The sequence below is a fragment of the Trichechus manatus genome, unplaced genomic scaffold (assembly GCF_000243295.1).
Source record: "Trichechus manatus latirostris isolate Lorelei unplaced genomic scaffold, TriManLat1.0 scaffold00043, whole genome shotgun sequence".
In the NCBI taxonomy this organism is placed as follows: Eukaryota; Metazoa; Chordata; class Mammalia; order Sirenia; family Trichechidae; genus Trichechus; species Trichechus manatus.
The window spans coordinates 12,364,457-12,375,613 of NW_004443979.1; positions in this window are offsets into that span (position 1 = coordinate 12,364,457).

An 11,157-nucleotide genomic window follows, 5' to 3' on the forward strand; every position below is an offset into this window, starting at 1 on the left:
ACCTCAATCTTTTCTCCGTTTATCATGATGTTGCTTATTGGTCCAGTTGTGAGGATTTTTGTTTTCTTTATGTTGAGGTGTAATCCATACTGAAGGCTGCGGTCTTTGATCTTCATCAGTAAGTATTTCAGGCTCTCTTAACTTTCAGCAAGCAAGGTGGTGTCATCTGCATAACATAGGTTGTTAATGATTCTTCCCCCAATCCTGATGCCTTGTTCTCCTTTATATAGTCCAGCTTCTCAGATTATTTGCTCAGCATACAGATTGAATAGGTATGGTGAAAGGATACAACCCTGACACACACCTTTCCTGACTTTAAACCATGTGGTATCCCCTTGTTCTGTTCGGATGAATGCCTCTTGATCCATGTACAGATTCCTCATGAGCACAATTAAGTGTTCTGGAATTCCCATTCTCCACAATGTTATTCATAATTTGTTATGATCCACACAGTTGAATGCCTTATCATAGTCATTAAAACACAGGTAAACATCTTTCTGATACTCTCTGCTTTCAGCCAGGATCCATCTGACATCAGCAATGATATCCCTGGTTCTACATCCTCTTCTAAATCCGGCTATTGGTAGTCAAATAGACTACATCTCTGGAAAGAGAAGGTGAAGAAGCTCAATATCATCAGTGAGAATAAGGCCAGGGACAATATTGAAGGATTCTATGAGCAATATATTGAATTACACAGGAAACATTAAAAGAAGATGGAAGGAATACACAGAGTCACTGTACCAAAAAGAACTAATCAAGTTTAACCATTTCAGAAGGCAGCATATATGATCAAGAACAGATGGTGCTGAAGGAAGAAGTTCAAGCTGCACTGAAAGCACTGGCAAAACACAAGCCTTCAGGAACTGATGGAATACCAATTGAGATGTTTCAACAAATGGATGTAACAATGGAATCGCTCACTCATCTATGTCAAGAAATTTGGAAGACAGCTACCCGGCCAACCAATTGAAAGAGATCCATATTTGTGTCCGTTCCAAAGAAAGATTATCCAGTATAATGAAGAAATTGTCCAACAATATAATTAATATCAAACGCAAGTTAAATTTTGCTGAAGATAATTCAAAAATAGTTGCAGCAGTACATCGACAAGGAACTGCCAGAAATTCAAGACAGATTCAGAAGGGGACTTGGAAGGAGGGATATTATTATTGATGTCAGATGAATCTTGGCTGAAAGTAGAGAATACCAGAAAGATGTTTACCTCTATTTTTTTTACCGACTATGCAAAGGCACGCAACTCTGTGGATCATAATAAATTATGGGTAACATTGCTAAGAATAGGAATTCCAGAACACTTATTTGTGTTCATGCAGAGCCTGTACATAGACCAAGAGGCAGTCATTAGAACAGAACAAGGGGATACTGGGTGGTTTAAAATCAGAAAAGGTGTGTGTCAGGGTTGTATCCTTTCACCATATTTATTCAATCTGTATGCTGAGCAAATAATCTGAGAAACTGACTATATGAAAAAGAACCTGGCAACAGGATTGGAGGAAGACCCATTAACAGCCTGCAATATGCAGATGACACAATCATGCTTACCAAAAATGAAGATGACTTAAAGCACTTTCTGATGAAGATCAAAGACTACAGCCTTCAGTATGGATTACACCTCAACATAAGGAAAATAAAAATCCTCACAACTGGACCAATAAGCAACATCATGATAAATGGAGAAAACAGTGAAGTTGTCAAGGATTTCTTTTTGCTTGGATCCACAATCAACACCCAGGGAAGCAGCAGTCAAGAAATCAAATGGCATATTGCATTGGGAAAATCTGCTGCAAAAGACCTCTTTAAAGTGTTGGAAAGCAAAGATGTCACTTTGATAACTAAGGTACCTGGCCCAAGCCATGGTATTTTCAATCACCTCATATATGTGTGAAAGCGGGATAATGAATAAGGAAGACCAAAGAAGAATTGAAGCCTTTGAATTATGATGTTAGTGAAGAATATTGACTATACCATGGACTGCCAGAAGAATGAACAAATCTGTATTGGTAGAAGTACAGCCAGAATGACCCTTAGAAGCGAGGATGGTGAGAGTTTGTCTCATACTTTGTATGTGTTATCAGTAGGGAATAGTCCTTGGAGAAGGACATCATGCTTGGTAAAGTAGAGGGTCAGTGTAAAAGAGGAAGGCCTTTAGTGAGACGGATAGACACAGGGGCTGTAAGAATGGGCTCAAACATAGCAAAGATTGTGCTTTGTCCTGTTGTACACAAGGTCACTATGAGTCGGAACTGACTCGACGGCACCTAACAACAACAACCCTTTCTTTTGTCAACTCCTAAATTATACTTGTTTCACAACTCTCTCAGTTGAATTTCTTTCCTTACTACCTCACAGTTAGTAATCTCCCTAAGAAGATTCACCTCCAGGTTGCTAAACTCAATGGAAAATTTTCATTCCTTATCTGTCATAACTCTCTAAGGCTTTGAGCACTGGTGGCCACTCTCTCTGTTATATTCTATTTTGTTTTGGTATCTGTAACACTAGGCTCCCTTGGTTTTCTTCACTATTCATCGTGTGTGAAATCTTTCTCTAGCTACCTCCTAAAGGCCAGTTTTCTGTACTATTCCGTTAGCTCCTTTCTATTTGAATATTTTCTCTGGGTACTCTTACTGGTTACGATGGCTTCAATAAACACTTATATCCTAATGTTACACAAATTTGTTTTTGTTTTGTTTTGTTTTGTTCCAGATCTCTCTCCGAAATTCCAGACTCTCTTCAAGCTAAACAAGCACCAGACAGAACCAATTATCTCCCCATCTCTATCCTCATATCTCTACCACAGTTTGTGACATAACTGCTGGCTCAAGTCAATAATTAAGGGATCATTTTAATTATTCTGTTTCCTTTATTCCACATACCAGTGAATGGTCAATTCTTCCATGTCTTCACCTTCTAAATATTTCTTGAATATGTCCTCTCCTATTTATCCTGATTGTTATTTGGTAGTTAATACCTTTTCAACTCTCACTAGAAGTTTTGCTTTGTAATTATTCTTTTTATCTCCAACATCATCTCTTCAAAGTCATCATTTATGTTGCTGCCAACACAATCTCTCCAAAAACATGTCACTTCCTGGCTAAAATTATTCAATAACTCCCTGATTCCAATGGAGTAAAAGTGAGGCTCCTTTGAGATGCTTGAGGAAGCAGCTCTCAGGTCCAGTGTTCGGTACTATTTGGTGGAAGAAGACATTGCAGCTATCTGCAGCCTTTGGACATAGTGGTCATCTAGACTGAACAAAGGGACCAGAGAAATGCAGAGCTCCTACTGCCAAAGGAAATATCACAGGAACCTGAATATTAGCTTCAGGACGGACTGGGGAGGCAGGAGGAGTAATATGCCCCCAAAACATCCAGACTGAATGGGTAAAGAAAGCCTTGCTTCCGAGAAGATATCCAAACACAAAGAGATTTGAAAAAAAAATATGACCTTCTTTGTTAAGTGCCTTGCTGGATTGTTTTCTTAGAAGTTCCACTGTCTGGAGAGAACAATCAGAACCTCCCTGTGGCCTTTTAGAGTGGATACCCCCAGAAAGAGAGGATAAAAGCTATCTATAAGACCTTTGTGAGGCATTGGTTGTTCAGGGTTAGAATTCTTACCTTCCACGTGGGAGAAGACCCAATTTGATTCCTGGCCAATGTTCCTCATGTACAGCCACCACTCGTCTGTCAGGGGAGGCTTGCATGTTGCTATGATGCTAAGTAGGTTTCAGCAGAGCTTCCAGACTAAGACAACTAGGAAGAAAGGTCTAGTGATCTACTTCCAAAAATAAGCTGTTTCAACCCTATGAATCACAATGGTCTGATCCACAACAGATCGTGGGGATGGCACAAGACCAGGCAGCATTTGGTTCCACTGTGCATGGGGTTGCTATGAGTTGGCTAACTCTACAGCAGCTAACAATAATAACAACATAGGAGCCTTAGCACACCAGTGCAGCAAGTGGTTCAGGAAAGAGATGCATGAACGTTAAAACTTGCATTAGCTATCAGAGGTCATTTATTTGGCAGGAAAATTCATTTATATCACAAATGCAAAAATAATAATAGAATGCTAAGTAAACTAAAGGCCCCAAATAGCCATGATATATGTTTCAAGACAATGCAGTAAGGTCATGGCATATACCTAATCAGAATCTCTCAAAGCCTAATTTAAATTATTATACTTATAATTCTGTCTTGATTATCTATTTTCACAGTTCATAGCATAATAAGACTAGGTCAGTAGAGAGGCAAGCTCTCTGAGGCAGGTTGCAGCAAGAAGTGACATTAGAGAGCAAAGGCTAGAATAGAAAACTAATAACTCAAGCATCATAAGCTGGGATGTTAGGATAGAGGCAAAGAGCCTCAGTAATAGCCCTGAGGGCCTTGTATGTTTGAAAGGAGAGAGTTTCCAACTTGATGTAACGGACAAAGCAATGGGTGTCACTTAGATCTCCGCTCTAGGCCTCACTCCATCACTTACCAGCAGTGAAGTCTTGAGTCTCCTTGCCTAACCTCTCAGGGCTCAATTTTCCCCTCTATGCAGTGGTATAAATAGACTACTCTGAATGCCTGGCACACTTTATTTTCATAATATGGACATCAATACGACATATTTTAAAAAAGCATTTTGTAAATAAGTGTATAAAAGGAGTATTTTATTTCATGATAAAAAATTACACTTAATCATTAAGAATATTTTAAATTAAGTACTTTGCTTCTAAAAATCTGCAAGTCTCTTCTGTTTTCTTTCCTACTACGCTGTGTCCCTGGGAGATTTCATTCGGCCCCACAGCTTTAAATATTAACTATTTGTGACTGATTCAAAATTAGTATATTCTGACCCTGTCTTTCCAAATGTCATAGCCAACTGAGTACTTAATATCCCAAATTTAACTTATCTAAAACAGAACTCTTAACAGCACTGCCAACCCTGTTCCTTCTCCTGTCTTCTCCATCATAGTAAATGGCAATACCACACAATGTTGTTCAAGCTAATAATCCAGGAGTCATCCTTGATCTCTCTCTTAACCCCATAATTTATATCCAACCCATTAGCAAAGCTTTAGCTCCATCTTCAAAAGTTACTCTGAGTCCATTAACTTCTGTCCATTTCCATTGCTACTACCTTAGCCCAAATCAGCATCATCTCCCACTAGCACTGCTATAGTAGCTTCCTAAATGCTAGCTTAGCCCCTCAATCCTTTCTGACTTTGCAGTCAGAGTAATATTTTTAAAAACATAAAGTAGATTATATCTCACTCCTGCCTAACCCCAGGTTTCCCATTCCACTTAGAATGAAATTCTTTTTTTTTTTTTTAACTCTGGTCCATAAGGCTCTACACAATTTGTCTTTTGCCTACCTCACCAACCTCATATCCTGTTACCTTCCCCCTCATTATAGGAGTCCAGGGTGCTGAAAGGTCAGCTGTTGGAGTCCCCCAAGAGGTACCTTGGGAGAAAGGCCTGGTGATCTATTTCTGAGAAATCAGCCATTGAAAATCTTATCGAGCACAGTTCTACTCTGACACACATGGGGTCACCATGAGTTGGAGTCAACTCAAAAGCAACCGGTATGTGTGTATCCCTCATTATGCCCCATTCATACTGGCCCCTTTTCTCTTTCTCAAATACATTTACCCATGGGTTATGCTGATTGGTCAACCTGAGTGACATATCTACCACTGTAGAGGGGAAGATGAGGCCAACTGATTAACAGAGTCACAAATGAAATGGTAGAAACAGTTGTTAAAAGGAAGGACTACAAGTCTCACACTCCAGAAAAAAACAAACAAACAAACAAACAAAAAAAAACCAGATGTTTATGGTAGTGGCAATCTACTAGATTTGTCATCATCAACATAATTCGTACCACCAAGTACTACTTAAATGTTCAAGTGAAATGGATACAATAAAAAATTACCTGGTCAAAATTACATTTTATGTCAAAATCAATAGACACAAGCACAGCCAACATAAGCTTCTAATTAGGTACTTGAGTGGACTAATACAGTCCTGGAGAATTAGAGTACTTAGTGATGTCAAAGGATCATCTAAGCATTGTTGACCAGTAAAACACGTCTGTTTTCTCTTAGATTAATCTTTGTGAAAAGTTGCCAGGATCACAGTCCTGTAGTTTTGAAACACAAAAAAGAAGTGTCACGGTTGTTTATAGCACTTGAGCTTTCAAAATCCTTTTAATGGCTTTTTCAAGGGACTTAGCTACTTGTTCCTTGACTTTTATTATTTATTTATTAATCTTTTTTTATGATTCATACGCCTTGCTCTAAAGGATCAGATATCCCTAAATTTCACCAGCAAGATTATTTTCTTTTAATGAAAATTGCAACAAATCTTTCTTTTCATAGAAAGCTACATTCATGTCTTGAATTTCAAACATTTGAAATTGAAGTAATAAATAGGAAAAGCTACTAATGAAAAGTGTTATTTTTAAATGATAAATTCAAAGATCAAAATAAAATGATTATTCATTGTACTATACAAATAGCCCATCTTTGTACCAAAAACCCCTTTCATCTTCACAACTAAATTGACTAAAAGGCACGGTTTCCTAGCAACATTCATTGTGTTTATGACCTTTCCTCCAATCTGAGCACACAGATGTGGTTCTGAAGCTAATAAATATACATCATCCAACCTAGACTATTCCAATTTCCCCAGAGCAGGTTGGGAGAAATAGCCAACCAAAGATGAGAGCTAAGAAAATAAACATATACTCAAAACAGTTCTGAATATTTTGATATGGAAGGGTTTATTTAACTGAGGTTAATAAATCAAAGTATAATCAAGTAGTATTTTATTGTGGCATTCTGACATATAATTATAACACAACATACTCAGAACAAGTTATGGATTTAATGAACAGCTTTTCCTGATACTAGAAAAATTGTATTTATAATCCACTCACAAATATAGGCACCTGTAATTTAGGATTACAAACTATCTGCAGTCTTTGGAGAATCTATATGTTTGTGTGCCATTAGAATTTGAAAAATGCTTGACAAAATAATATGTTAGATCTCTTTTAAGCATTTTTCCAAGAAAATTGTGCCGAATAAGACCCACTGCTTTATATTAGCAAAAAGTCTAGGTAACACCTCTTACCTATACAATATCTGATATCTATATTATCTTATGACCTGCCACTTCCGTAGAAAATCAGGGAGAGCAAGGACACAGAGAAAAAATAACTGGCATCTTTGTAACTTTGCTATAATGCTATACTGTCAATTTCTATGGATTAAACCCTCTAGAAAACAAGTCAAGAAGCGCTCTTTTCTTTTGAAGAGAAAAAGGCCTTCACTGCTGGAAAATTCACCAAAAGAGCAGGAGTTACATGATGTTGAGCCATTGGTTCATTTTCTTCAGCACTGTCTAATGAATCCCTCCAAATTTATATGTTTTGTATATCACCACCACAGATGCAGGGTTTAGTGAGGTTTGCTTATGCAAAATGAAAATAATTACAGGGACGCTTTTAAGCCAGATGTTGAAAATCGCTAGAGACGTGTTTGGGTCAGCATGTTTGACAGAGTTTACACAAGTGGCTACTCTAACTGGCAATTGACTGCCCAGTGGACAATGAGTAATATATCTTCCTTGTTTGCTAAGTATATATTTATTTCATTTTAGATAATTGTGTCTGAGGTTACGATGGCAATAAGAGTGATAAATTCTCTACCTTAAATCTCTTAATAGGTATGATGAGTACAGTTTAGCCAAAACAGTAACTGTTTTAAAAAGAAATTATTTATTCTGACATCCATATAAAATTTACTTTGTTTACAAGTTAGAAAGATGATTTTTCTAACTGCCAAATCTTTGATCTCAACCTAAGAGTTAAAATTCCAGCTGTGTTCTTTGTGACTCTCATTTTCATTTTCAACAGTAATGAAAAGTCTACAGTTAGGACACAGCTGAGGGTTTTTTTTTTTTTTTTTTTTGATAATTTTTGTTATGATCAACTTGGAGTCAGCTTAATTTCTCTTTGATGACAAAGCCCTTGGTTAATAGGTGAATAAATTATTCTCAGGCTTAGCTGTTGTTGTAGTTATCAAAGTCATCCTAGAATTAAAGGTTATAATTTTAGGACCATAGTTAGGTCATTGATTTGTCTGGTTATTGGATTGGTCATTTACAAATCAACTTCATAATGAAGTTTGTCATTGTGAATGATCTGAAAATCTCTTTTATACATGCCAGGTCTCAAACATCCTATGGGATCTCAACCATCAAATTTGGAAGAATTAGTCAATTAATTTTTGTCCAGATATCCAAAGGGGAATGAATACTTTGCTGCCTCATTTCTTAGTCTTATGCTCATTGTACTCATCTGTCTTCCATACTGCTTACACATCCCTTCATCTTACTAAGCTCATTTCTCCTCTCCAGCCATGGCCCCACAACCTTTACTCTAAAAGGAAGAAGTGCAGGCTCAGTAGAACTCCCAAGAGGAACTGAAGAAGCCTAAGGCTTCTTAAACTAATCTATGTCTTTAACCAGAAGAATGAACAAATCTGTCTTGGAAGAAGTACAGCCAGAGTGGTCCCAGAAGTGAGGATGGAGAGACTTTGTCTCAAGTTCTTTGGACATGTTCTCAGGAGGGACGAGGGTCAGTAAAAGAGAGGAAGATACTCAATGAGATGGATTGACACAGTGGCTGCAACAATGGGCTCAAACATAACAACGAGTGTGAGGATACCACAGGACTGGGCAGTGTTTCGTTCTGTTTTACATAGGGTCACTATGAGTCAGAACTAACTCCACCGCACCTAACAACAACATGTCCTTGACCTGGGTCTCAGTCTTTTTACTTGAATACCTGGAGAGTTGAACTACATAATTTCTAAAGTCCCTTCTAGTCCCCAAACGCTACAACTAAGAATAAAATGCAGTTTCATCAGCCTACTGACCGCCTCAATAAAACTTACAACATGGTTCTTTCTTAAGCTTCTTTTCTTTTTTCTTACTTATCCCTTTTATGAACAAATTAATTTGTTTAATTTTTTGTTTATATAATTGTTTTCATTAATGTAATGTATGCTGAATCATTGAGTGTGTCTGAACTTTTGTTAGGTAATATGGATTTTGAATAATATTACGTGGGATACATATGTCTTTCTGCACTCTGGGGGTAGAATTATGTGGGACAGATATGTTCTCCCTTGGATTCTGCATCACCTTCTAGATCCTTTGACAGGTGCATACAATGTACAGCACCTGAAAATGAGATATTCATGCAAACATGGAATCATTTCAAGAAACGAAACTTGCAGATAACACCAAAAAAAATACCAAACAAACCAAACCTGTTGCCATCAAGTCGATTCCTACTCATAGTGACCCAGAAATATACTTACAAGGCTTATCTCACTGTATGATAACCAAAAGAGACAAAAGTTTTGTGCAATCACACCTCCAGGATGCAACACCTCATACAATACCTGTAAAACATGCTCGTTTCTTCCATTTCAAGCAGTTATACAGGTCCTAGCCTGCCGGCAGCACATACTGTCAGTGGTAAAGAAGCTTCCCAATAAAACTGAGAGGTGGAAAATTTAGGCTTGGTGAACGTATATCCCATTACTGCATGCAAAGGTCTTCATACTCTAGCATGAACCTCTCCAATTTCAAAAACTCCATGAAAACATCACTCAGGAAGTCAGCTCTCCTGGTACACTTCACTTCTCACCTTTCCCAGAGCATATTAGTGACACTATTGTCTAACGGATAGAGTAGATGCTTTGGAAGAAATATCAAACCAACCAAACAAAAAAATAATAAACAATAAAAAATCCCACTCTGTCACTTGTAGTTCTGGGAACTTGGGTAAATGACAACCTTTCTGAGCTTCAAATTCTGCATCTGCAAAATAGAAATATAGCACATAACATGGGTTGTTGTGAAGATTAAATAAGATGACATAGATAAATCTAAGTGAAAGCTATTTATGATTATTTGGTAAGTGGAGGCCATTATTATTAATTACTCTATACTGTCTTAATTCCTCTCCACCTCCCCCAATTTCTCCAGCTAGAATAAAAATGAACTTATCCTTTAAGATTTATTTCAGACGCCACTTGCTCAGGTGCATTTCTTGACTTCTCCCAGCTTAGTTACCAGAATCCTCAGATTTTCACAACATTTTGTTCGCATTCTGATGTAGTAATTTATTCATAGAGTTCAGGTGTATCTCTTTGTTTTATTTGTCTCACAACAAGACTCTAGACTTTCTGTTGTTAATGATTGTTACCTTAACATCTTTGTACCTTGTTTAGCTCTCAGTCTTGCATACAGGAGAGGTTCGATAAATGTTTGAATAAATTATAAATATGCTATTTATACTTTACCTCTGCATTCCTCCATCCGGAGCAACTTGACTTATACATAAAACCTCAAATTCATCCCAAGGTATGAAATTAATCCTGTCTCAAGTCAATGGAGGAAAAGGAGTTCTAGCTCAGGAAATTTGCATTAAGTCCAGCTTGCTATTTGTTTCCCTTAATCACGTATATCAGTTCTAGATTTCCATTTTCCTGTCAAAAATTTTAGTTTCTCATAGTCCTATGACAAATTTCCTGACTTGAATTTCAATTTCAGTGATGAGGTCCTGCACAGTTTCCACTAAGATGTGGCCTAAGATCTTATATTGATAACCTATGTTATACCACAATTCTTTTTTGCCTGATTGTTGTTGTTAGCTGCTGTTGAGTAAGCCCTGGACTCATGGTGACCTCATGCATAGTGGAACAAAATGCTACCCAGTCCTGTGTCATTTCCATGATCAGTTGTGACCAGCTGGTTTCCGGAGTAGATCACCAGGCCTTTCTTCCTAGTCCGTCTTAGTTCAGAAGCTCTGCTGAAACCAGTTCAGCATCACAGCAAAACACAAACCTCCTCTGACAGGTCGTGATGGCTGTTCATGAGGTACATTGGTTGGAACTCAAACCTAGGTCTCCCACATGGAAGCTGAGAATCCTACCACTGAACAACCATTGCCGCAACTCTATGCCTGGAGCTTTGTCTAATTCTTTCTGTTCTAACTAGGGATAGTCCTAGTAACTTCTGAATTCCAGCCCAGTTTCCGGGTCCAATCTGCCTATAGCCTGTTTATTTT